The 6,123-nt window shown below is 34.0% G+C and overlaps 1 protein-coding gene across 2 annotated transcripts in view; it reads right to left on the bottom strand.

Annotated features, from left to right (window-relative positions):
* The window catches only part of gigyf1 (GRB10 interacting GYF protein 1), a 29,916-nt gene extending 24,561 nt beyond the window's left edge, over positions 1 to 5,355 (bottom strand). For both annotated transcript variants that reach the window (XM_015373799.1, XM_015373800.1), the window contains exon 1: positions 5,162 to 5,355. The gene's annotated coding sequence lies outside the window, so the exon portion shown is untranslated. The remainder of the gene's footprint in view (positions 1 to 5,161) is intronic.
* Between the last annotated feature and the right edge of the window lie 768 nt (positions 5,356 to 6,123).

The following is a 6,123-nucleotide window of genomic DNA, read 5'->3' as shown; positions in this document are numbered from 1 at the left end:
TGCTATACATATAAAGTTATTACGCTATGGTTCATCTTAGGGAGCTGTGATCCGCTCCAGGATCCATACTCTCATACGGTTAAAATAACGCCAACAGCTTGGTATGAAAGCATCAGATGGAAACATAAATGGGTTAAAAGCAGCAGGCGAGGGGTGTGATGAAATTCAGAAATATGGCGGCTAATAAGACCCTCCAGGCGAAGTGGGAATAGGTGCCCAATCTTTATCCCCATCCAATAGGAAATATAGGATTAAACATTTATTTTTAACCAGTAATTGTAAAGAAATATTTACAAACACTAAATTATGGAATTGGCTATAGTTGCACCTTTTTTTTAACATTCGGCCAGCAGTTTTTGTTTGCATGTCCAAGCGTTGGCTTAACATATTAGTCAACTAATCCTTTGACGCACGAATTGATGAGTCATTTCAATTTTATTTTTATTGAATTTGTATGTCCGTTGTCTTTAAGACCAGAAATCAGTGTTTGTTAAATCACCAAAACAAACTAAAAATACATCTGTTTAAAGTTCTTCTATGATTCATATCTGATGTTTTCTGTTGTTGATTCAGTTTTCCGTGTTATACTTAGGACTAAGCTTCTTCCAACAGCCGTTCTTTTCCAGTCTTGGTAATTTCAAGCCTCAATTTTTCATAATGTCAGCTATCAGCGGGACAAAATATATAGTAAATGAGATTTGAACATGTCTGTGATTAGCAAATTTCAAGCTACCAAGAAAATCAAACTAGAATACAAAAGAAAATCCCTTAATTGTCTCCCTGGATGACTGAGAATCTTCACCAGCGTAGTTCTTAAAGACACTCAATAAAGGTGGCATTTTATCAGAAACTGTAAAATAAGAAAAACAATAAAAACTAAAACTACTGTGACTAATTCTGGTCATATCTGGTGCTTTTCCTCCCCCCATTTACTGCTCTATGTCTTGTGCAATTTGCAGGGCTTCATAGAAAACGTTGGGTAACACTTACTTCAGGAAGTTATGATTGCAGAAGTGGGTTTAGCAAACAGTTTTTGTGAGAAAAAAACTACTTTACTGCACTTAAACCCATTCAAATGCGTATTTGATGGTTTATGAACAGCCCGGATTACATTAATAAAAATGTCCGTAAAAGACAAGTGTTTTTATCCCCGCTAAAACAATTTCTAAGTGGAAATTCTCAGGAATTTGATCTAAAAAAAATATATATGTATATGTATATATATATATATGTAGCTATGTGCTAGTATAAGCTCTATAGCTGCTAATAAAGCACTAATATAGCTGCCTCTGATCAGATATCTTAAACAAATGAAAATGTCCGGTTTTGTTTAGGGACTTATGCCTTGAAACAAATACGACTTGTCTTATTCCTCCTTTTTTCCTTGATTAAAAGGTAGTTAAGTAAAGGCAAGGGGAATGTAGTAGTTTTTTTTAACTCTAGTTTATTTTATTACTTTTACATCTCAGATTTTAAACAAGAGGTTCTGGTTCTGATATAAAGCTTAGAAGTAAAATGGAAATCAAAGCCAATCTAAATAAACATTAAGAGTTGGTTCTAATGTGTGCTCAGCTACTCAACAGGTGGTTTCTTTCATAAAATGATTTTAATGAGTAGAGTTTCATTCAAAATTCCCACTTTAGTTGAACTCTGGAATGATAAACATTCAGAGGAAGAGGTGGGCTGAATGAAGTGACCTATTCTCATCAAAACCAGTCCCAAGTGTGGCTGTTAAAATCAGGGCTTTAAGCTGAGAATATTCTGAAATCACCTTAAATTTGACAATTTAAACCAGGAGCTTGTCACTTCAAAAATTTTATTTTTTTTTATCATTTTAATAGAATTTTTTAATGGTATTTGGAATCATTCCCAGCTGATTTTTTTCGTGGTTATTACCCATATATTTTGTATAAACCTGATTTTTAAAAAGCCCAAATCTTCTTTTTAATACTTTTTGGTTATTTTCTTTATGTTGATCATTCTGTGCTTATGCTACATCCAACCTCAGTTGCATTGTTGACCTGCTGGGCTGGCAACATTTCTCTTTGCATTCCAACAGCCGCAACTGCATTAATACAAGCAAGTCCAGACTGGCTGAAAAAAGCATGTGACTTTATTCTCAGGTGTCTCTTTAAAAGTTTCCTTCCTTATATTTGCTTTTATTTATATCCATTATTGAAAAAGAAAAAAGCATATTTTTGACATTAGGTTGAAACAATTCAACAGATTAATAGTGATGAATGACTCAATAAAATAAATGCCAACTTATTTAATAATCTTTAACTTGAGTATAGAGAATCTAAGACATAAATCTATCTGAAAGAACAACCAACTTAAAGCAGTTATACCAACATAAAATATATATATATATATATATAAAATCTTTGCATTCATGATAAAAATAAAAATAAATTTGTCCCCTAATGGGCTCTATTCTAAAGGGCATTTTTTTTGCCAAGTTCTGTCTAAAATCTTCTTTAAAGAAACTGTGGCCATCAGTTCATTAATTTAAAAAAGAACTGGCGGATTAAACAATTAAAAAAAGTTGCTTGGTGCAGCCAGCTGTGACACCTTTACGAAGCCATCAAGAATCTTTTATTTTCATTAGCGCTTACGGATTCTTCTAGGAAAATTTAGGACATAGATTGTCTAGGAATGGAGCAACTAATTGGATTTATTGTCAGCGAGTTTAGAAATTAAGCAATCATTACTAGAAGTAACAGACTCTAGTGTCAGGCAATAGGTACTAGAGATTTTATCACAACATTGGGTGATATTATCCTGATAATCATATGCGATGATTAGAAAAGTATGATTTATACCATGAATTGTCTGAACGTAACTGAATTCAATCATATTTAAATTTGTATATGCTGCACTGAAAAATAAATTGAAGACAAGTATGAAAAACACCAACACATTTAAATTAAAAAATAATTCACCTTCAATTCAAAATTATTGTTTAGACAATAAACCCAAATTTTTTCTATGACTAGAAACTTATCAAGATACAATAAATGCCCAGCCCTAATTTAGACTCTGAAAATACCTTAAGACGAACTTCACAAAAAAAGCCCACATGCATACACATTTTGCATTTAAAAACAATAAAAAAAAATTATGTAAAGAGGCTCCATCTCAACTCATCAGGTGGTAATCCTAAAAATCAAACATTTTTAATGTGTTCTAGCTAAGTATAATGCTTCTTAAATATGCAATATATATTTCACCTTCAACAATTGCTTATTGACGCACATTAGATTATAAAGATATCTTTTTTAGGTGATTCAGAGACAGATGATCACTAAAACCATTAACTCCCGAACTCCAACTAAGAAATTAGTCAAAAATTATGAATTTTGAAGACATGGACAGCACTTTCAACTAACTGCATGAAAATTTGACCCATCAGATTAGTTTGCTTTTAAAGTCAGAGCTTATATGTGGGAATGACTTCTTTAACAAGCTGAAAAGTGGGACTTATTAAGTGTTAATCCTCACTATTTGCAACACAAATCCATACCATGAGAATAAACACCAATGTTGCACAAGAGTAGGGCTGCAACTAATGATTATTCTGCAAATCGATTAATCTGTCCTTTATTTTTTCAAAGAATCAATGAACATCTCTAATGTGTTTTATTTTCCTATCTGTTATTCATAAAAACTTTAAGGTGAACATTGTGTGACCACTTCTACTATAACCTTTGCTGCTATAAACACCACAATTTCCCCATTGTGGGACAATAGAGGGATTTTCTATTCTATTCTAATCGGATAGCAGAAGGGTCCTTAAAGAAGACTTCTGATAAATTAAGCCAGGTGTAACTAAAACTTTTCCATTTGCAGAGTTCTGGATAGAGCATATTGACAGTTGAAAACCTTTTTTATCCTATGTGCAAAATGTTTACTTATTTTTTTTTTTTACAATTTTGATATAATTACTGCTCTATTCTGGTTGCTCTGTCAGCTACAGGCATGTTGTAGAGTCTCTATAAGTAAAAGATTAATCAATAACTAAATTAGTTGATCATTATTTCAACAATCGACAGATCACGATTAATTTAATTGTTTCACTGGATTATGCATCATTATCCAAGCTTCAAGTTTAAAGAAATCCAAAATACCACATGTAAATAAAAAAAAAAAGCTAAGAGACTTCCAACCTGAGGGGAAACACTGGCAAGTTTCGACAGTAACTTCAACAAATCTATCTTTAAATGCAAAATCAATGTATTCTACAAGTTAAAAGCTTGAACACAACACACTATAATAATTGAAAAGAACAATCTTACATTTTAAAAAACGAAATAAGAACAAAAGTGGTTGATCCACTTACAAGTTGAGTAACTTCGTTTTTTTTCTGCCCAAACACCATAAAAAAAAACCTTAAGAAATAAAACTTCCTAAACAAGCGTAGCTTTTCTTTTCCATTTAAATTAAAGCAACAACATTAAACTAAAAAAACATATTTGCGACTTCAGCCTGTTTAGCTCGTATCTTAAACAATTAAAAGTGTAATAGTAAAGCTAAAGCAAGGTCACCAGGGCTGAGAAACTACTCTATAATCAAATTCAAATAGCTGCGATTTAAAACCTTTAACCCTGTTAACGGACTATGGAAATGATAATACTCATATAACTCAGTAAAAACCATTTAAAAACATAGGAGTAAAACGCTTCCTAACGACGGTGAGCGTTGACATTAGCATTCCAGCTACACAAATATTTCCATTCAGGCTATTAAGCTAATTACGGTAAATTTAAAATGTAGGAACGGTTGAATCGTTAAATGTACGCAACGCGCGTTAGAAAATATCCAATAAAGGTTTCCCAAATTTGCTACCTAAACTAGTTAAGTTATGCAGTTTGCTCGTAAAGGCCTTGGCGTGTAGGTTCAAATGACACCAGATATGATGGCGGAGGGGGCGGACTGTTGGGAACCTGACTCCCCGGCCTGCTCCGCCGAGCTGCCCACGATCACCTTCCATTAGCATTAGCATACCCATGCTATTTAATTTTTTTTGCAGAAGTCCGCTGATAAATATAAAAGAATGCTGATATTTAAAATACTTTTCCAGCGGTGGAAACAGCGTAGTGAAAACAGGCCTCATGGCTAAGGTTAGCTCCCTGCTAGCTTGCAATGAGCAACGGTTGCTTACCTTCAGACTGCTGCTCTGCACGGCGCTTCTACAGCCGATATATGGTATGCATTGGTCTTTTTAAACACTGTAAACGTATTCATTCGACAGAATATTACTGAGGAAAAATAATCTTGCTCCGCGTTATTATCTGTAAATCTGTTTTTTTTTATTTCCGTTTTTTTTCTTCTTTCCCTCGCCTCCAACGGTCGCTCAGTGTGTGTGTCTGCTGGCTCCGAGTCGCTGCTGCTGCTGCTGCTTTTCTCTTGTTGTTTGTGTTTCAGAAAACATGGCCGCCCGTGTGACACCACGTGACCCGAACATTGACAAGCGGAGAGCCAATGTCGGCGCAGCGCAAACACACCCCTGTTTACCAGCCTGGGTACTATGAGGACTGCTCTAAATTGCTTCTGTTTTTTGTTTTTGTTGTTTTGTGTTGTTATTTTTAATGGATTCTATTAATAAACCAGCCAACTTTAGAGAGAGGCCAGTTTATTTCCTTTGCATTTGAAAACCAGAACGTCCGGCTCGCGAGGTAGCAACGTGTTTTATCGCGAGAGGATAATACTTTTCCGCTATAGTTATTCTCATAAAGCTGCATGTTTACGCCAGGAAAAATTCTTAAAATACTATATGAATATTTGGGTAATTATGGTAGTTCGTTGTAAGTTTCGAGGCTACAACTGACTGCAAATGTGCATAGTGACCACTAGAGGGGGCCTTTTTTCATAGATTTAGTAGCGTGGATCATAAAGCCTTCATTCATTCATCTGGTTGTTTATTTATTAAGAAAGCGCTTAAAACACTAGATCAAAACTTTAACAAGAAAACTGCGAAAAAAAACTACCCACATTTAAAGTATAAAATATGATTCATTAAGTTAAAAAAAGTAAATTTGTGTAGAAATTAACATTATAGAATAGGAAATCCCTTTATGTCCCACAATGGGGAAATTCTGGTGTTTACCGCAGCAAAAAAGGTCA

The sequence above is a fragment of the Cyprinodon variegatus genome, unplaced genomic scaffold (genome assembly GCF_000732505.1).
Source record: "Cyprinodon variegatus isolate N-32 unplaced genomic scaffold, C_variegatus-1.0 Scaffold92, whole genome shotgun sequence".
In the NCBI taxonomy this organism is placed as follows: domain Eukaryota; kingdom Metazoa; phylum Chordata; class Actinopteri; order Cyprinodontiformes; family Cyprinodontidae; genus Cyprinodon; species Cyprinodon variegatus.
Note: the sequence above shows the minus strand (reverse complement) of the source record. Positions and strands in the feature narration are given on the sequence as shown.